Below are 21,860 nucleotides of genomic sequence, written 5' to 3'. Positions count from 1 at the left end.
CAGCCCCCCCCCTCTCTCTCTCTCCTCAACCTCCTTCCGTTCCTCTCCCAAAGCCCCTCCCTCCTCTTCTCCATCGCCCATTCCCTTCCTCTTCCCTCCCCTCGCCCCCCCCACTCAGTCCCATCCCTCCCCGGTATCTCTTCCGTGACCCCCACGTGTGCCCTCTCTAACGGTCACTCGTCCGTCGGCCCGTTGCACTGCCCCTTGCCATCTAAATCACTCTAACGTCGTTAACGCGTCTAATACTACTAAGGGTGAGATTTTAAACATTTCATTAAATAAGGTCCGCTTTGATGTTGGGGTGGGCGGGGATCGATGTCATTATCGTCATCGTCATCATCGGCATCGCAAATTATCGCTCATTGTCACTGTGTCACCACCATCCCTTGCGGGCAACACTCAGCATGATGAGTCAATGGGGTAAACATTGAAGACAGAATTATTAATAAAACCTTGTTTAATCACCGCCTCTTTTCCCAGGAAAGCCTCACCGAGTCTCCAGACTATTTTACGGGAGGGTTTCTTCAGCATTGGGATGTTTTTGGGCAATACCAGTCACAGCCTTTTTACTTTCTCAACATATTGGGGGGGGGGGCAACTGGAGAAGCCACCAGGACACCCATCGCAGGCGGGGGGGGGGAGAGAACGCAGAACAACAACGACAAACACCGCACACGACGACAAACGCCGCACGCAGAAAGGCGCCCAAACCTCGGGTGGATTGAACCCAAACCCGTCGTGCCGCGAGACCGCGACCATTCCCACCGCTCCACGCCAGCCGTCGCCAAATCTGACGCACGGCGACAATAAACGCCGGGCGTGGTAATCGGTGCGAAAACCCACGCGGCGCGCAACGAGTGAAAACCCGTTCACTTTCATGCACAAGGCCGACGAGCTGTATACGACACATTAACTCTGCGTGTAAAGATTAACCGCCGCTCCCCCAACAAACACCATTCCCGCGTCGATTTGACGAGCTTTCACGACGATCCAGGGCTCGCGATTATTTTCGGAACCCGTTTTACTCTTCCATTTCGTGGTTGTGGCTGTTCGGTTTTTATTTTATTTGCCCAAACGTACCGCGAACGTAAGTTTGAGGTTTTTTTTTTTTCAAAGAACCAATCGATCGTCGTCACACGCGCGATTTTTTTATTCCCAGAAAGGGTAAAATCCTTTCTTATTTTTCATACTTTGATACCAGCAAAAAACGCATCCCATGGTATAGCTGCTGCTCAGCCCGAGCTCTAAATGCTCTGATACGTGTGGCATTGTGCTTGTGCTGTCCGCCTTTTGGTGTCGTTCTCTGGTCCGACACCGATGGTGAGACTAAGCCATATAGAAGGCTAACCCAAAAAACCTGTTTAACACGTAGGCTTTCGCGACCAATACTAGGAGGTTTTTGGGTTAGATCGCGTAATTATATAAATGTGTCGTTAAAACCCGCCACAGCCAACTAGTAAGGGTTGTCACGTAAACAGAACATGCCAATTCGTCACTAGTACAGCTGTACTAGTGATGCATTGGCCACGTTCTGTTTACGTGACAACCCTTACTAGTTGACCTTGTCGTGTGGTGGTGGCAAGTTTAACGACACATTTATATATTTACGCGATCTAACCTAAAAAAAACTATTATGGATGATAGTGGTCGCGAAAAGCCTCCTACTACGTGTTTGAGGAGAGGTTACGAGCGCTGCGGAGATGGAGCGATGAAAGAGGCCTTGAGTGCATGAGCCAGACGAAATGTTGCATCACGATACCTCGAGTGACAGCGGCTAAACGGAGCTGTTTTTATTTTATTTCACCGGGTAAGCCCCCCCCCCCCCACCTGAACTTACGCAGCTCTTTTTCAGAATCGACCTATCGCAAATGGTAGCTCAAGGAAGCGGCTTTATCAAGGGTTGGAAAACGCACGGTCGGCTACGTACGGTGCGAAAAAATAAATTGAACGTACGTACACATGCTTCCCCCGCACCTCCGATTAGCACGGACGGCTACGTACGGCGCGTGAAAGAAGTTCGTACGAACGTTCCCAACGGTTGACCTCTACTCTCTCCGGCCCCCCGCTTAGCTCTCAGTGCCCCCCCCCCATCCCCACACACACACACAATGTCTCACCTACAGCCGACCACTAAGCCTGCGCGCTTGCCTCTCACAGCGAGACCGCTCCAGCAGCCACCCCGTGCGGTGTAAATGAATAAAGGTCAAATTATCGACCAAATACTTTCAATAATTTTATAATTTCCCACACACACAGCCCCCCTCCCCTACTCCTACCCCCCCCCCCCCCCCGGCCGATGAATTGGATATTTTTACAGTGTCTATTTCACCTTGAAAAGGTGTTTTTAAATTAACCGTGAATCTGTATGTAGCATGGCGACACATGGGTTGCATTACCCCACAACCAATGCATTGGAAAGGGGTCTACACATACGTACATACATTTATATACATCATAATATCTATACAATGTATGTTAAACTTCTTTCGCACCCTACGTAGCCAACCGTGCTAATCGAAGGTACGGGGGGGGAAGGACAACAAACGAAACACAAAAAGCTGTTTCAAAGAAACGAGTTTCCAACCGAGACGATTTAAAAGTGCATCGCTCCAGCAGCTTTCTAATATCCGAAGAGCGTTCCAGACGGCCGCAGAAGGGCATCTGACAGCGCCGTGCGATGCAGTGGCCGTCTTTGTTCGATGGCCAGCCAAAGATAAATTAACAATGTACAGCGCTTTGTCAATCCACTGTAGGATTAAGGCCTCCCGCCACGGGCTGCCATCGTCATGGAAGCTGTCTGACCATACTTCACCAATCAGGTCAATGGCGGTTGGTGAAGACGGTTGCCCCCCCAGGACTGACTGCAGACGTGACCCAAGCCAGTGGGGCTGTAAATCGAACTCGGGTGAGCGCAGCGCGCTAACTGCTGCGCCGCCACTCCTAACGAAACTCACCTCACAGGTGACTGCCATATTGTGTGGATCATAAAGAAAAAAAGTGAGACAGACTCCAAAAAATGTGTCTGGTGTCAGTAAATGCAAACAGATCTCATCTTGCACACAACGGCCGCCATTCGCCACTAAGTGGCAGTGATGTCACCACGTCGGCTGTGCCAGGCTAGGTGCACCTGTAGGCCATCACGTGACGTGTGGCAGGAGGTTACGGGGGACAGACCCAAGCGTTGTGGGGTGACTGGCTCACAAAACAAAGACAAAGATCCCCCCGTATAGCCTTAACATACTTTTGGGGCAAGTGCTGTTAGCGAGCACCCACGAAGGGCGGCACGGTACACGAGGGGGTGGGTGGTCAACACCACTCCCGGCCGCCTTTGTCTCCCCCAGTGGCGATGTTTAGACATCGCACCAGGGACTAATTTTTGAGGCCGAGTTGACCTAGGGGAGGCCCAGGAGCGGTTCGGATAATAGTCACTGCTGTTGGTCGGTGAGCAGGAATCGAACTCGGGTCGCCGGGTTCGTAACAAAGAGCGCTGACCCGCGACTACACTGCCGCTCGCAAAACACAAAGACACAAAGCACGTGCGCGCGCGCTGCCCAACTTTTGATTTTAAAATACAAAGAGGAGAAAACACAGTGCATGTGCGTGCGTGCGCGCGCGCTCGCTCGCGCGCTCGCTCGTGTGTCAATACAACACAGAGAATAAGGCAGATGCACTTTCCGCGGAGAGAAAGCATTGCAGGTATTCAAATGAAAATACAACCGGAACAGAGGATAAAGGAGAGAAACTGGAGCACGTGCATTCACCAAACAAGCCCCAGCCTGTCAGGAAATGGACATCACTCCAATCTGAGCTTGCCATCAAGCGAGCGCGCTGCTGCTGCTGCCACGGGGGAATATTTTTTTTGTTGTTGTTACAATTCAGGCCCCGAAAACCTGTTTCAAGAGTCGCGGAGCAAAACTGGGGAATACAGTGTTCGAGCGATAACCGAAACGCGATGAGACACAGGACTGCTGGGGTTTAAAAAAAAAAGTTTAGATTTGAAAACAAACAAAAAAATCTGCCGAACCTGTAATCTCTCCACCAGATATCCCGCGTCTGCCCATCATTACGCCGCTGCTAGCAGCACCGCCGGTGCCGTCACCGATTGCAATGGAAATCCGCACCGGCGTACGGCCTGAGTCACAGCGCGAAAGTTGTCACATACGCTGCGGCATTAGCCGCTGAGAATTCAATGTTCAAGGCCGCCTTTGTCTCCCCCCGTGTTTATATCTTAGCACAGCACACCAGATACACTCATCTAAAGCCTGTGTGGGGGGGGGGGTGGCGGAAGAGGCCCAGGAGCGGTGCAAATATTCGCCACCCGCCATTGGCCACGGAGCGCGGAATTTGAACTCGCGCCGCTGGGTTCGCACTGCGGTGCGCTCGCTAACCACCGCGTCACCTTTCGCTTTTCAAGCCGCGTGCTGACAAGTCGGCGAACGGCGCTCGGCGGAAAAACCGAACAGGCGGAAAAGCCGAACAAAAAAAAAAATGAATGGCGTTCGCTAAATAAAAATTGGCCTTCGATCGGATTAAAAAAGACGTGGGACTACGATTAAGCGCGACGGCGAATGGCAGCGAAGCAGACACCGCCTAAGCGGACCCGGTTGTCTTCGCATTGTTATTCAGTTTTGTCACGCGTTGCACAGCCCTCGCATCCGACAGCGTCACAACCCCGGGCCAGCAGGTGTACGATAATGACAGCGGCCGCCCCCTCCGACAAATAATTTCCCCCGATACGCATCGACGATGCTCTACAATTGTGCGCGAAGAGCGCGAAGGCCCGTCTCTCGGGTGTGCGCGCGCACAATGCGGCGGGGCTGTACTTGCGAGATTGACACGATAATAATAATATATTACGATTCGAATTTCAACTTGCAAAGCGCCACACGGGTAGTCGTTCACTTCACAAATGTGGAGGACGACTCCAGACGGACGATGAAGACTACACAGGAAAGGCAGGAGCCAGGCAGTGAACCAGCACCAAATTCCACACCAACCCCCTCACCCCTAAGCTCTGCGATCCTCTATATATGAAGGCGTTGGTCAATTAATGACCGTTTACACGTGGGGGAAAATTTCAGTACTCGAAGCTTGGGCTTCGTGAGCTCATCGAGTCTCTCTTTGAAACTATTTTGTTTATTTTACCAGGTAAGGCCCACCAAGCTATACAACAAGGCCGTGAATTACAGCTCTACGAAGTGGCTTATCACGTGGAAAATGTATTGCAGACAATTATTCTAAACGCATGTTGACTCTAAACGTGAGTGAACAACCGGAGGACCCAGACAAAAATGCACACGACCATAAGGAAAACACGCAAACTCCGGGTTGGTGATCGAATCCCCAACCTCCTGTATACCAGGCGAGGTAGTTAACATCCCACCAATGTGTCGCGCCCATTACCTGTGTCTATATGATCGAGCATTGATCAAGCAGCGATCGAGCTGTGATTTTGAATAATTGTGTCTGTGATCAAGCAGAGGCGATTTAGAATCAACGCGTGACGTCGATTCGAAACGTGGAGGGTACAACCGGAGGACACCGGAGAAAAATCTACGCGACCACCGCGGGGAGAGAGAGAGGGAGACGCCAACTCAAATTATGCAGCAGGCACCAGGGTCGGGATTGAACCCACGACCTCCTGCGTACCCGGAGGTGTATATAAATACAAGCCTGCGGAGATAATGCCTGCCCCCCCCTCGCGAAGGCCTTCATCACCGTGTCCTAGAGCACTTATTGCAATCTAACTGGAACACGGCCGAAGAGCGAGGGAGAGATCCGGTGAATTATTCACGGCTAATGAAAACAATATCCCTTTCCCACCGTGCAAAGTCCTCGACCGAGCGACGTCTAACGGCACCGTCGCGTTGCGAGCAATAACGGCACCGCGCTGTCACGTCGTAACCTTGCACCTCGTGGACTCTTCCCCGGTCTCCCTCGGTCATCCTCGCAGCAGCAGCAGCGGCAGCGGCAGCGGCAGCAGCAGCGGCAGCAGCAGCGGCAGCGGCGGCAGCAGCAGCAGCGGCAGCAGCGGCAGCAGCAGCAGCAGCGGCGGCAGCAGCAGCAGCAGCGATGGCGGTGGCTCTTGGCCAGCCCATTGAACAAAGGCGGTCACTGCATCGCACGCTTCTGCGGCCGTCTGGAACGCTCCTCCTTCCGATATTGGGAAGCCACCGGAGCTGTGCAATTTTGAATCATCTAGATTGAAAATTACATTTCTTTAGAACTGCCTTTCGATTAGCACGGTTGGCTACGTAGGGTGCGAAATAAGTTCAACAACACGCATACATTACAAAGAGGTGCAACTTCTCAAGTGGCCCATGGGGCACTGTAATCTATGAAATAAATGTTTGCTATTATTATTATGATTCGGCAACAACCAAATCACCTGAAATGCACCCAATATTTGTCAGATGTCGGAAGCTAAGGGCAGGGTTGCATGGGTGACCACAATGCGCTAACTGGGAGGCATGGAGCTGCCTTGTCGATCGATGAAAGTGCAGCAACATCAATCGTTGTACTGTACAACATTCCAAGGTCTATGCTCCCCACCTTCATGGCATAGCATGGTCAAACCCCCCCTCCCCCCCTCCCAGACCGACGATAGTGTGGCGATGCTCTCATCCAGCAATATAATGAAAAGACGGTTGTGTTGATTTTACATATCGAAATATACACACACACACATTACCAAGTTGTTGTTATGATCATAAGCAGAAGTGCAGGTGGCTGCGCCGGAACCATAAATGCACAGCAGTTTTATAATACGTCTTGATGTGATTTAAGATCCGTGAACCTCATGGCAAATGATGAACTCAACCTTAATAGAGATTTTTATTTTTTAGGTTAGATCACGTAAATATAAATGTGTCGTGAGACCCGCCACCACCCGACAAAGCCAATTAGTAAGGTTTGTCGCGTAAACAAGACATGCAAATTCGTTACTAGTACCAGAGGTGTGGACTCGAGTCATGTGACTTGGACTCGAGTCAGACTCGAGTCATGAATTTGATGACTTGCGACTCGACTTGGACTTGCATAACAATGACTTTGTCCCACCTATGAGATGTGGACTCGAGTCATGTGACTTGGACTCGAGTCAGACTCGAGTCATGAATTTGATGACTTGCGACTCGACTTGGACTTGCATAACAATGACTTTGTCCCACCTATGAGATGTGGACTCGAGTCATGTGACTTGGACTCGAGTCAGACTCGAGTCATGAATTTGATGACTTGCGACTCGACTTGGACTTGCATAACAATGACTTTGTCCCACCTCTGACTAGTACAGCTGGAGAGCAAATCCACAACATTTACAATCCGAGTACCGTAACGTTTCACCAGTAATTACAACCGGCATCATCAGGCGACAGCCAGATTTGTGGAGAAATCCTTCCGTTTCGTTCCTTAATAATCAAATCAGAATACTGGCTACCCCCACTATTGTTTCTTGCTGTGGTTGTCCCACCTGATGACGGACGCTTGCGTTGCGCCCGAAACGTCGTGATTAAATTTATTTAGTTTTATACCTACGTGACTTTACCGAAAGAACCAAAGAGTATACCCACAAGCACCTCTGTAACCATTGTTTCACGGAGACAAAGATCCCTCCCGCGTAGCTTTTTTCATACTGTTCCAGGAAGTGCTGTTACCGAGAATCTATTGAGGCCGACACTATGCACGGTGGATGGATGGGGGCGTGTGGTCGGCAAAAACTCTCCCGGCCACCGTTCATCTCCCAGTTCTAATATTTACGCACCGCACCAGGTACTCGTTTAAAGGCTGAGTCGACCTAGGGGCAGGGACCCAGGACCGGTTCGGATATTCGGCCACCGACGTTGGGTCGCAAGAGAAAAGGTCAACTCGGCAAAATTGCGTTCGACAGAGCGGAGCGCGCTAAACCAGAACAACACCGCTCCCCCCCCACGGCACAACATTCCGGCTGCCATCTCTTACCGTTTACCACCCCGTGGCACCGTGAGAGCGCGCGCCAAAACGCAGGCCGCCCCCCCCCCTCCCCCCCCCCCAGTGCATTCCCGGCACCGTTACGGTCACCTTCCCATTGGCCGATGCCGGCAAAGTGCGCGCTAATGTCACCGATTGACAAGCAGCACTTTGGAAGGCAGGAATTACGAATGAGCCGAGGTCATTTATTAGGGACACGGTGACATGCTCTCAGCCAGGATATGCATCTTAGATTGCCCACCTGCCCCCCCCCCCCGACTCTTACACAATGCATTATCCAGTGAATGTGTTAATGGTTGATTATTATTCTTGTATTATTCTTGTTTTTACATTCTCCCAGCTAAGGCTGAAAAGGATTAATGCACGAGCTCCAATTGTCTGTCCGTGTGTAACGGGGGGGGAGCGGGGGGGGGGGGCATAATAACACTCCTGGAAGCATAATCCAATCTAACCGAAATTTTGAGTCGCTTTTACTATTAGGTACTTACACTGTAAGAAGAAAAAAAAACACGGACAAATTGATTAAAGGGTTGAGCAAAAAAAAATACGTGTACCTTGTAACCAAGGCACAAAATCCACTTGGCAATGCATTGCTGGGCTCAAATACTACGTCACCGTGCGTGTGTGCGTGTGTATGTGCGTGTGCGATCTCGTTTTTTGCTAATCGAAAGCTCACGGAATCGTCGTCAATTAAAAGAATGCACACGCGTGATTTTTATTCTTTGTTTAAAATTCCATTGACTCCGAATCGCCCACCCACCGACCCCACTGGTGCGTTCCAGAGATCCGTGATGATTTAGAGCTGCAGTTCGATTTAAGGATTGATTTTTATTTAATTTAAAAAATGTACGGTCAATGTCGGGTGTCAGACGAACCCGCTGGATTGATTTACGAATTTGGAAGAAAAAAACCGTCCACTCTTACACATGCAATTCAATGCGATGCATGTTATTGTGAGCTTAGGAATCATTAGCAACCAATTTATGTATTGAACCAACGGAGAGAGCACGGCAAGTGGAGCGTTCTCAAACCGAACAAAAATAATCAAAATCAAATGCCACGTCTGACAATGACAACAACAACAACAACAACGTCGTCATCGAACACGACGGAAATAATACATTAAGCGACAAAACATAAAAAGCCTTACCAGGATTAATATCTAAAATGCTGACTAAAGTCTTCTTGGTTCTTTCGGTAAAGTCACATAGAATGGAAATAATAAAATAATAAAAAATACAACATAATAAAATAATTCTCACGACGTTTCGGCCACAACGCAAGCAGCCGTCCTCAGGTGGAGAACAGGTCTGTCGAGAAGAACCAAGAAGATGAATCCCTGCAGTCACGAAAGCTTTGAATCGAAATTTGCTGACTAAAGTGTTTGGCGGTGGCGGTGACGCTGGATCGGTGGCTAGCGCACACTGCACTGCGGACAAGGCCACCCGAGTTCAATTCAGCGCCATGTTGTTGTTGTTGTTTGACTTGCATCCCACTGGGATTTTCGCACACAGCGTTGGTGTACGGTGTTTTTTCTGCAATATTTTGCTGTCTTTTCTTGGATTTTGTGTTTGCACTGTTTTTTGTTCATGTTTTTGTTTTTTGTTTGTTGCGGTTGCACCCGATTCAAGAGCCGAATGGCTCACAGGGCTATACCTAATAAATGAACTTGAACTAGAGTGACATCTGAACTCTGTTCAGTTTAGTTTCAAATAACCCTGTGAGCTTAGAAACTCTTCAGTGCAGGTTTCACCAATAACAACCGCACGACGCTTCCGTGACAGACGTAACACAACGGAGAAAAATAAATTAAGAATACAAAGGTATTAAATTAAGGAATCAAAAATCTAAAGAGTGCACGGTTCGATGTAAAAAGTGCCCATGGTCAAACACACTGTTTACCAAGATACACTGAATTTAAAATTTAAATCAGCAATTATTTTTTTTTATTAAGTAACAAAAAGCGCCAATCAATCAACGACTACATTGCACCAAGCAAAGCACAGCAATCGTTAAAGAAAAGTAATGCAGACGCAGCACAGGACAACAAAAGAATTCGCCTACAGGCAAACGATGAGCACACTTCGTCAAACGCGTGTTTGACTCCCCCCCCCCCAGCCCCCTCACTCACCAACCGGCATGGTGAAGTATGGTCAAAACAACCCCCCCAAGTACGAACACGGCGAGGGGGAAAAGCCATCACCCTGGAGTGTATTGGCAGCATTTGAATTATCCAGCACTTAACAATCAGCGCAAACTTCAAAGGACGCAAACACATGTACATTTAATACGTAGGCTTTCGCGACCAATATCATCCACAAGAGGTTTTTTTTTTTAAACACATACATACGTACTTACATGCAACCTTTTTGTCTGCCTTCGACGAGATTGACCCTCTTCAGCACGGTTATAGCCTGTTGGGGCAGGGGGGGGGTAACAAAACAAATAGTTGTTTTCGATGTAAAGCTTTCGTGACTGCAGGGATTCATATTCTTGGTTTTTTCGGTAAAGTCACGTAGAAGGGAAATAATAAAATAATAAAATAATACACATTAAATTCTCACGACGTTTCGGCCACAATGCAAGCAGCCGTCCTCAGGTGAAGATCATGGCTGTCGGAAAGACAGCGTCCTAATGAACACTGCTAAGCTTGGCAGCGTATTTTAAGCTGGGTGGGAGGAATAGAGAGCCTTGACAAAGGAGTTTACATATCAACAGAGGAATTTAACAAATAGTTTGCTACAACAGTAGAACGATGCTGACGCTACGAATATATGAGCAATGCACAAATGCCATAAAGGCTACGGGCATTTTTTTTTCACGGATAAAAAAACTATTCCGTAGCAAGTAAAAAAAAGGCACGAAAATATACAACAAACGGGGTGGGGGGCGAACTGAAGTCAAGACTTACAAATTTAAATTACAGCCTGAACAGTCAAAAATATCCGACTCGACAGGCAATTGAAGTGTGGGCAGACCGGTGGAAAAAAAAAGGCCCGTCCGATACGCGAACAGACAGACAATGGCAATTTCACAGCGCACAAACACCGCAATGGGGGGCGAGGGCGGCTGATAAATTTTGATGCGAGAGCGGATACGCGACGTTCAGACGTGCAACATTGTGATGAATTCCCATAGTTACACACGCGCGCGTGTGTGTGTGGTGTTGGCGGTAGTGGGGAGCGGCAGTGTAGCAGTTGAGCGCTACGCTGCACTACGAACGATGGTGACCCGAGTTCGATTCCCGCTCACGGCCAACACCGGTGACGATTGTCTGAGCCGGTCCTGGGCCTCCCCTAGGTCGACTCAGCCTCAAATGAGTACTTGGTGCGATGTGTAAAAAAACATCGCCACTGGGGAGACAAAGGTGGTCGAGCGAGGTGTTGGCCACCCACCCCATCGTGTGGCGTGCCGGCCTTCATAGGTGCTACTCGCTAACAGCAATTGCCCCTACAGTATGTTAAAGCAAAACGGGGGATCTTTGCTCAAGACCGCTTCTGCCGAATCTTGTAAAACTTTGAAAAGCTGGCTTCTTTTGTTGTTAAGGGGCATTTCAGCCGTTTGCAAGCAAGCCCCCTTGCGTGTCGCTATAACAGACATCGTGTAGAAGAATATGTTTACCCTTTCTGGCAGTAAAACAGGAGGTTGTGTTAAGACGTACACACACCAAACAGAAACCTTTTGCAAGGAATCGTGTCCACATTAACCGCACGCAAACTTGTGTTGAGCATGCAAACACGCTCTGGTAATACCCCTGCATTGTCTTTGAAACTGATTGGTCTACGCCTTCTATAGGGCCCAGTCTCACCACCGGTGTCAGACCAGAGAACAACGCCAAAAGGCGCACACAGTACAAGGGCAATGCCACGCATCGGAGCATCGATAGCTCGGGGTGAGCAGCAGCTGCACCGTGGGAGCGGTATAACCGCAGCAGAGGCAGCCCACTTCGTGTGGCCGTTGCGCAACTCCAACGCGGTGTGTGTGTGTGTGGGGAGCGAATACGGAAGGTACCACACACACACACAAATCCCCTATCTACAGAACCACGTGGCACGCTCCACCGCCACCACTCCCTGCACCGTCACAGTTTCCTCACTCTGGCACGAGACATGTTTGAGACTAGCGATGGTTTTGGCTAGAATAGCGCGAGATTAAAAAAAAACACATATAGCTATAAAAACGGAAATTAAGGTGGGCGAATTTGGGACCTAATTATACTGCAGTCCATACGTATATACAGGGAGTCCCAGATGTTACAAAAATATATAAAGTTTTAGCGAATTAAAACAGGGGTCACAAGACACGGTGGCTAGGAGATGTTAACTACCTCGCCTGGTATACAGGAGGTCGTGGGTGCGATCTCGACCCCGACGCGTGGATTTTTTTTTTCCTCCGGGTCCTCCGGTTTTTTCCCCTCCACATTTAGAATCAACATTACGTGTTTAAGAGTATTTGGCTGCTATAAATGTCCACGTAATAAGCCACTTTGTTGAGCCGTCATCTGTGGGCAGGTCGCTTCTGAAAAAGAGCTCCATAGCTCAGTGGGCCTGACCTCGTGAAATAACAAATAGATATGTTAGTTTAATAGTTTTAATCTGGAACACCCTGTACAATGAGTGCACATGCATTACGGCCCTTTTGTGAAATCCACTACCGGATGAGGAGGGCCTCTCCGTGTCGAGCGGACCGTGAGGGTCGTTTGACCATACTTCACCATGCTGGTCAGTCGACCCGTGGCACCTGGGTCTGCCCCGTGACCTCCTGCCAGCGGGTGTTCGACACTTCACGTGGCCTCAAGGTGAACATTGCCTGGCACAAGCGTCGTGGTGACCTTCTTCTTGGTTCTTTCGGTAAAGTCACGTAGAAGGGAAGTAATAAAATAATAAAAATAAAACATAATAAAATAATTCTCACGACGTTTCGGCCACAACGCAAGCAGCCGTCCTCAGGTGAAAACCAGGTCTGTCGAGGTGACGTCACCACCACTTAGCGGCGAATGGCGGTTGTTATGTTATGTTATGCCGCAGAGGGCAGTTCAGCAAAATTGTATTGTTGGACTGTACGATGTGCCCACGTCTATGCTCCCAGCGGTCAGCCACCCGTGCGTACAATGGCAAGTAGGAATACGCACGTATGTTCAACTTCTTTCGCACCGTGCTAATCACTGAGGCATGACAAACTACGTTACACCACAGATAGTCAATAGAACCCTTTCCTGCTCAAACAAGCCTGGGATGGAACTTTATCTGCTGTTTGGAGCCCCGAGGCAGCGGTGGAAATTCCACATTCCTGTGGACAGAACGGGTGCATGCACAAGAGAACCACTCGGGACTTGCATGATAACATTTACATTTATATAGTCGATGTGCAACCAACCACAGCTCAAGATGCTTCGCATTTAGAATGGGAATGTTTACTTTATAGGGAGAAAGGCAGTCATCTCTCTGAGTTTTCAATCTGCGCTTGAAGGGAGGCAGGGGGGAGGAGCCAGGGCAGGGGGAATTAAGGGACCGAGTTGGACTCCTAACCGGGATTTCAAATTGCAAGCCTTGCAAATCGCTAACCAGAGGTGGAGCGAGCGGCTCGCAAAACTGAAGACCGCCGACTTGAACTCCCGGGGGGCTGGGGGATGACCCGGCCCCCTCTTCATCTCTCCGGGGGGTTGACAGCAAAAACAAGCACCGCTTTGCGGGAAAGCCAACGGCGGTTTTCCTGCTCCAGTTAAACGTGGAATTTCCACCACGGGTGCATCGGCTGTGGCAGTGATCGAGCGCCATCGACAATGCTCATTCGAGCGGGAAAATCACTTGGACTTTGAATCGCGAAGCGCAAACCACGACAATGGTTTAAAGGCACCTTTAGGCATTTAAAGGCCGTGACGGTGGCACACGAGCGAGACCCGGCACGTCGGAGCCACGGGTTGGTGATTCGCATTTGTGGTGACTTGCTCCCAGAAAAAGAACTGAATATTTATCCTGGAGGAATCCGACGAGCAATGAAGCTCTTTTTCACACGTGTCCAGTCGGGGCGGGTCACTGGGCTGCTGTACGTAGCCTGTGCAATGGCAGTACAGCAAGTGGGTCCCTTGACTCTGTCTGTGCCAATGTTTGCATGTTATCCACTCATACATTTGTGTGGATTTGTTGACTTCCAGGTCATCCAGTATTCTTGAACGTGCGTAACGCTCCTTAAAATTGGATTTGGCAAGGCATCCCCAAATACAATACCTTCATTAAAATAATAATTGAAATAAGACTCGGCAAGACTTTCCAATATAAATATCGTACGTTATCACATGGTCAAAGGCGCGCAGCGCCAATTGAAATTGTTGTTGGAAATATGTGCGCGAACGCAGGCCAGCTTAACCTCTCACAGAATGTATCCACAATTAGTTAACGAGCGATCATCATGTTCTTGCCGCAGGCGCAATTAAAATCCGTTTTGACGTCCCAATAATGGATTGTTCTTGTGCCGTAGGCCGTCGTCATTCTACTGGCAACCGTGGAAATGACTGCAAGTTGCAACACAAAAGTTGAACTTGGAGGATAAGCGACACATTTTGCATGCGGGTAGGACTATGCCCGACGAGGGAAATGTACAATCAGCTATAAAATCACAATAAGTCACGGCCCTCGCCCTGCTGCGCGAATCATGGGGGGGTTGCTTGACCATACTTCACCGTGCTGGTATGGTCAGCATGAGTTGGTGAAGGCGGTGGAGGGCAGGGAGGGGGGGGAGGCCGAGGACCGGTTCACGTATCACTCACCACAAATGTTAGCCGTGGGCATGAATTGAACTCGGGTCACGGGGTTCACAGTGCAGCGCGCTAACCACCGCCACCTACGCATCACCTCCCAACAAAAAGGTTGGAAACTGGGACAAATGCCACAAAACTCTCTCAATCATCAATCAAACATTGGAACAGTTCAAACGCGCACTGTATGTACAGTTACGAGCACTGCGAATGAGGAACTGGGACCAAACGCATTCGTGAGAAGACACGAGCCGCATCATTATTCCATCCATTTCTGCCAAAGCCGTAATAACAGGCACAGGAGCTGGGGCGATTTGCAGATGTATTATCGCAAACCCTAAAGCCACCTCCTGCTGTCCTTGGGGTGTAAGGATTCACCACATATAGTGAAACATGAAGGTCATTAGTTTTTTAATAAGCAAAGAGCTCTCCGACACACACCGGTGTGCTGTACTAATAACGAATTGGCACGTTTTGTTTACGTGACAAACCTTATTAATTGGCTATTTCGGGTGGTGGCGGGTTTAACGACACATTTATATATTTACACGCTCCAACCCAACTAATACTTATATTATAGAGGATAACAAAATGTGCTTTTCGAGGTCACAGTTGCACGAATGAATTAACGAGAGGATTCCATCTGAAGTTCCATGATCATAACACCGTATCGTACTACAGCACGCGTACAGCCCTTTCGTCAAAACCACACAACGGGGTCGTCGGGATTATTTAACCATACTCCACCGCAACGTAGCCCAGTAGCAGTGCCAGAATAAGCTAGTACGGTGCCTGTAGCATATGTTATAAAGGGGATCTAAATTTTTAAAAAAACACAAATATTTAGACACCAATTTTTAACTTGCATAGTAAAGTAACTGAATTTTTTCACGTGATATACAGCCAGATAATACGACAAATCGCTAACCTTAAACAACCAGCCGTTCATAAAAGTTGAAGGCAGTATAGTACTATAGTAATAGAGAAAGTGCAGAATCACTGAACCGCAATTGATAGCTTGGAAGCATTTAGCGCGGGGTCCTTGAAAGTGCGGGGCCCATAGCATCTGCTACTTTTGCTACTCGGATAATCCGGCACTGTCCAGCAGCAGCCTATAACACCTGTTATGCACATGCAGGTCACTCATCCACGTATGATCCAGGCTGAGCTTCCGAGATCTGATAAGTTCACCGAGGAATCCGGGCGATTTGGCCAAAGGATTGCCAACAGAGTGTGCCTTAAAGGTTATTTTTTATCCTATACTGCAGCTGAATGTAAACATATTTTTGGATGTGTCATGTTTGTGTGGATAAAAAAAGATTCTAACTCGAGTATTTTTGTTTGAAGGTCAATATTATCACACGTGGTGGTGGGTTGTCCATTAATGCATACAACAGGCGGTATAGGCTTCTGCGGGAACTACCCTGTGGACAGCAGAGGACAGGGAAACAACATCCGTTGTTGTACTATACTATGATCCCATTTCTATGCTCCCCACCTTTACCAAACCACACTGACGAACGTGGTAAAGTGTCGTCAAACAGACCCCCAGACACACGCACAACCCACGCGGTGCGGTTAAGGCGATCAACCAGCAAGAAAGTGAACAAAAAAGGGTCCGCGTAGGTAAATAATAAAAAATATATTTCCGGCACATTTTTTACAACCCGTCCGCTGTGGTGGTTTTGTTTCTTTTAATAATTACTCGTATTCGGGGGTCGTCAGGTTTCCTCATCGACGAAAGTGTTTTTCTGTTGCTCATACAATACGATAAAAAATACTTATTTGTATCACGCAGCGCTTACTATTACATGACTCATTCGGAGTGATGACCTTTGTCATCATAGCAGATCTGGCTTGCCATGGGGGGGGAGACGGAACATACCTAAGACGAAATATGTTCCTTAGCGGCGGCGCTGAAGGGGTGGGTGGCGTGGTTTGATAACCGTAGTTAGCACATTGCACTATGAACCCGGAGACCTGAATTCAATTGCCAACGGCGGATAACATCGGTGGCTGGGTCGATGTCCGAACCAGTTCCTGCATCCACCAATGCCTCGCTCACCCCCCCCCACCCTTACACCTCCCGCACCGATTCACACCGACCAACGTGGTGAAGTACGTTCCGGTCAAACTATCCCCATGACCAACACAGCATAGGGGAGGGATTCATATTCTTAGGTTTTTTCGGTAAAGTCACGTAGGTAAAACATCAAAATTAATAAAAATAAAATAAAATTAAGATCACTTGATGCAGCTAATCCGGCTGTGACGGTCCCACCTGATGACGGAGACTTGTGTTGCCTCCGAAACGTCGTGATCTTTATTTTATTTTAATTAATTTTGATGTTTTACCTACGTGACTTTACCGAAAAAACCTAAGAATATGAATACATAGGGGAGGGCCTTCATCCAGCAGCAGCGGATTGACAAACGCAGAAAAGCATGATGATTATTATGGTCTGTTGGGGCAAGTGCTGAGGGTTTCCCATGGGAAATCCTTCGCCGCGCACTTCTGTCTTCTGCGATCCTCTTATCCGTTCCAGCGTGAGCCTCGTCCATGATTTGATGTTATCTGTCCGTGTCATCCCTGGTCTTCCTTGTGCACGTGAACCGCCTATTGTGCCTTGCATAATCTGCTTTTCCAAACAAGTTTTTTTCTCATGACATGAGTAGCACCTATGAAGGCCGGCACGGCACACGAGAGGCTGGGGTGGGTGGCCAGCACTATACCCAGACCGAAACCATCACCACCATCATCATCACCAAAGACAAAGATCCCCCGCATTGATTTAACAGACTGTTGGGGCAAGTGCTGTTAGAGTAGCACCTATGAAGGCCGGCACGGCACACGACGGGGTGGGGTGGGTAGCCAGCACTATACCCAGACCGCAACCATCATCATCATCATCACCAAAGACAAAAATCCCCCGTATAGCTTAGACAGACTGTTGGGGCAAGTGCTGTTAGAGAGCAGCACCTATGAAGGCCGGCACAGCACACGAGGGGGTGGGTGGCCAGCACCACGCCCTTCAGCTCTTGCACACGTACAGTACTGCAAAGACAAAGATACAACACACACACACCTACCTACCTGTACATACGCACAGGTACGTGTACAGACAGGCCCTCTGTCAGTCCACTGCTGGATGAACGCCTCCCCACACAGTGCTAGCAATGGGATGTTGGTGAAGGGCCGGGAGGAGGAGAGGGTGTATCGCACGTGGGTGGCATAGAAGTGCAGTCCAACATAGCTGAGGTTACTACTGTAACGTGATACACAAGTGTTGTTGTACCGTAACAAGGCACGAGACCCTCTGTAAGGGCGCACAAGGTGACATCAAATGCTTTGGTGGTGCTGCTGCTGCTGCTGGGTTCACAGTCAGTCGTACACCGGCGTCAATAACAACAACCACAACAACCACAACAACCTCCCCCACCCAACACATTCGTCGTCAACAACACTGCGGCCGTAAAAAAAAGGAGACACTAAATAAACAATAGGTGACGTTTCGGGCAACGGCCCTTCCTCGTTGCACTATGCAAATATCGGTGTGTGTGCGTGTGTGTAACGTACAGTGCCCCGCGAAGCAGTTGATAGTAAACGCGGTGACAGGGATAGAACTTTACGAGTGGATAAGGAAGTGAATGCGTAAGTTCACCACGCGTGCATCCGATGGTGCTGTGAGACACGGATGTAGCCATGGAGTCAACATTGGGGGGGACCAAATCTTCCAGGGGGTCTGGGGGTCCCTCCCCCCCAGAAAAAAAATCTAAATTTGAAAACTCTTTTCCTGCGATTTCCTGGGATGGACTTTTTTTTTTATTTTTGACAATAATGTCTAATAGTGTATTATATTACATTGCTGTTTTTTTATTTTTTTACCTTTTCTTGTTTCATTGTATGTCATGGCAGAGATTAGGGATTAATAAAGTACAACCATAACCACAATCATCTAAACATAAATCTATGCATTGATTTATATGAAGGCCAAGGTTCAGCAAATTGTTGTTTTGATTTACATAGCATAGCCTTCGACACTTCACGTGGGGCCTCGAAAGTGCACCTAGCCTGGCACAATCGCCCCGGTGATGTCACCGCCACTTAAGGTGGGCGAACGGCGGTTGCTGTTGAGTGACAACGAAAACAACAACAACAACACACTTGGACTGGTAGTATATAGTATCATGTAGCCCTACCTACATTGTACAATGCACATACGACCCACAGCCCCCGCAAAGAGTTGTAAAGACTGAACGGCAAACATCACAGACAGACCTCTGCTGTGTAAACATCACACAATGTTTACTCAACTACCCTGCTGCCATTGTAAAGCATACGGATATGCGAAGTGGACTGCAGCAGACACCCTAGGTATTGGTACCGTAGCATTTGACTATGAGCCAGGTGACCGACTGTACAATGTCTTAAGCGTATCTGTTGACCATAGGTATACAATGGAGTGAGTTTATAGTGTGTAGGCGTTACAGCTTCGCAGAGCATGCCGTAGGTAAAATACCACCACTACTATAATACCAAAAATAAATACCACCACTACTAAAAAAAATACCACCACTTCTAAAATACCACTACTATAGGCGTGCACTCGACTTTGTCACACATTACCAAAGGTGCATATTATAGGATCGACACTCTAACCCCTATAACCGCGTAGTGGTTATACATCCACATTGCTGCAACACGGAATGTCACCACGCCCGGCCGCCTTTGTCTCCCCAGTGGCGATGTTCACACACCACACCAGTTACTCTCGTTTGAGGCTGAGTCGACCTAGGGGAGGACCAGGACCGGTTCAAAAAAGCGTCAGCGGCGGTGGTCGTGAGCAGGAATCGAACTCGGGTCGCCGGGTTCGTAGCGCAGCGCGCTAACCGCTGCACCACCGCTCCCCACACACACACAGGATAAAGACAAAGATCTCCCGTGTAGCCTGTGAGACTGTAGGTGGCAAGTGCTGTTAGCGAGCACCTATGAAGGCCGGCAAGGCACACGAGGGGGTGGGTGGCCAGCACCACGCCCGACCGCCTTTGTCTCCCCATATAAATATAAAATCTCGCAGCATTGTGCCTCTGCAAGGTTGTGTGCGTCCAATCACCTGTGGGAGCGTAGCCCCTTTGAGAGAAATACGAATTCAATTGGGGTGCTGGGTAGGCTATGAATGGATCGCCCTGTACTGAAACGTGAAAAATGTGAACAAAACCGCATTGGCTTGCACGTGTGCTGTTACGTAAACAACAAGCAGGGGTCCGCATCATATTTTGGGTGTTTTTTTGGGGGGGGGGGGTTAATCGCGTGTAAATATATAAATGTGTCGTTGAACCCGCCACCACCCGGCGCAGCCAATTAGTGAGGTTTGTTGGAGAGAAAATCCCATAACATTTTAAATGTTGTGGGTGTTTGAAATCCACGTTTACATATTAAATGTTGTGGGTGTTTGAAATCCACGTTAACATTTTAAATGTTGCGGGTGTTTGAAATCCACGTTAACATTTTAAATGTTGCGGGTGTTTGAAATCCACGTTTACATTTTAAATGGTGCGGGTGTTTGAAATCCACGTTAACATTTTAAATGTTGCGGGTGTTTGAAATCCACGTTTACATTTTAAATGTTGTGCGTTTTTGAAATCCACGTTTACATATTAAATGTTGCGGGTGTTTGAAATCCACGTTTACATATTAAATGTTGTGGGTGTTTGAAATCCACGTTAACATTTTAAATGTTGTGGGTGTTTGAAATCCACGTTAACATTTTAAATGTTGTGGGTGTTTGAAATCCACGTTAACATTTTAAATGTTGTGGGTGTTTGAAATCCACGTTAACATGTTAAATGTTGCGGGTGTTTGGAATCCACGTTAACATTTTAAATGTTGTGGGTGTTTGAAATCCACGTTTACATTTTAAATGTTCCGGGTGTTTGAAATCCACGTTAACATTTTAAATGTTGTGGGTGTTTGAAATCCACGTTTACATTTTAAATGTTGCGGGTGATTGAAATCCACATTAACATTTTAAATGTTGTGGGTGTTTGAAATCCACGTTAACATTTTAAATGTTGCGGGTGTTTGAAATCCACATTGTTGTGGGTGTTTGAAATCCACGTTTACATTTTAAATGTTGTGGGTGTTTTAAATCCACGTTTACATTTTAAATGTTGTGGATCTGCAATGTTGTGGGATTTGCTCTCCAACAAACCTCACTAATTGGCTGTGCCGGGTGGTGGCGGGTTCAACGACACAGTCATATATTTACGCGATCTAAACCCCCCAAAAAAACAATTAATATCATGGCTATTGTTCGCGAAAGCCTACGTGTTTAACACTAAGGGTGTAAAGTACATTATTTATGTAATAATTGTGTATGCACGTGAGATACGCAGCCTGTTTCACCATCACCAGCCGTGATTTATTCACTGATGGATACCAATGTAGCCTCTATGTATACAAATGGCACTTTACACGTGTAGAAATATAGTACTGCATCGAGACATAGGACTGAAAGTATGCTTACACGTCTTCTTGGTTCTTTCGGTAAATAATAAAAAATAATTAAATACATTCTCACGACGGCTGCTTGCGTTGTGGCCAAAACGTCGTGAGAATTGTATTTTATTATGTTTTATTTTTATTATTTTATTATTTCCATTCTACGTGACTTTACCGAAAGAACCAAGAAGATGAATCCCTGCAGTCACGAAAGCTTTAAATCGAAATATTCTTACACGTATAGCACAATCATTTACAGATTCACTTTACATGTGTAAACACATATTGTGGTGTACGTTAATACAAACCTATGCTCGGGGGGGGTGTGGGGGTATTATACGAGCATATACATTACAGGTTAACATACTTTTACTGTAGTATATATGTACACTAGGCAAGTCTACATACTTTGATATTATTATCATCATACCGTATACACCAAGGCTGACAGTGTATCTATCTCTTTTACACCTGAAGACGGTTGCTTGGGTTGCGATCGAAACGTCATGATCTATAATGTTTTCTACCTACGTGACTTTACCGAAAGAACCACAGAGTACACACAGTACCATTATTACGTACAGATATATTACATTATTGTGCTAATCTGTATTTTTACAGAGGCACAGGATGTAA

General features: G+C 47.7%; 1 protein-coding gene across 3 annotated transcripts in view; it reads right to left on the bottom strand.

The window, feature by feature from the left end:
- Nucleotides 1-21,860, bottom strand: part of LOC144732786 (protein kinase C delta type-like) — a 101,358-nt gene that overhangs the window by 77,676 nt on the left and 1,822 nt on the right. For all 3 annotated transcript variants that reach the window (XM_078614375.1, XM_078614377.1, XM_078614376.1), the window contains exon 2: nucleotides 10,327-10,382. The gene's annotated coding sequence lies outside the window, so the exon portion shown is untranslated. The remainder of the gene's footprint in view (nucleotides 1-10,326; nucleotides 10,383-21,860) is intronic.

Source organism: Lampetra planeri, chromosome 44 (genome assembly GCF_965212315.1).
Source record: "Lampetra planeri chromosome 44, kcLamPlan1.2.h2, whole genome shotgun sequence".
Classification (NCBI taxonomy): domain Eukaryota; kingdom Metazoa; phylum Chordata; class Hyperoartia; order Petromyzontiformes; family Petromyzontidae; genus Lampetra; species Lampetra planeri.
The sequence above is the reverse complement of the archived record's forward strand: the minus strand, read 5'-3'. Positions and strand labels throughout refer to the sequence as shown.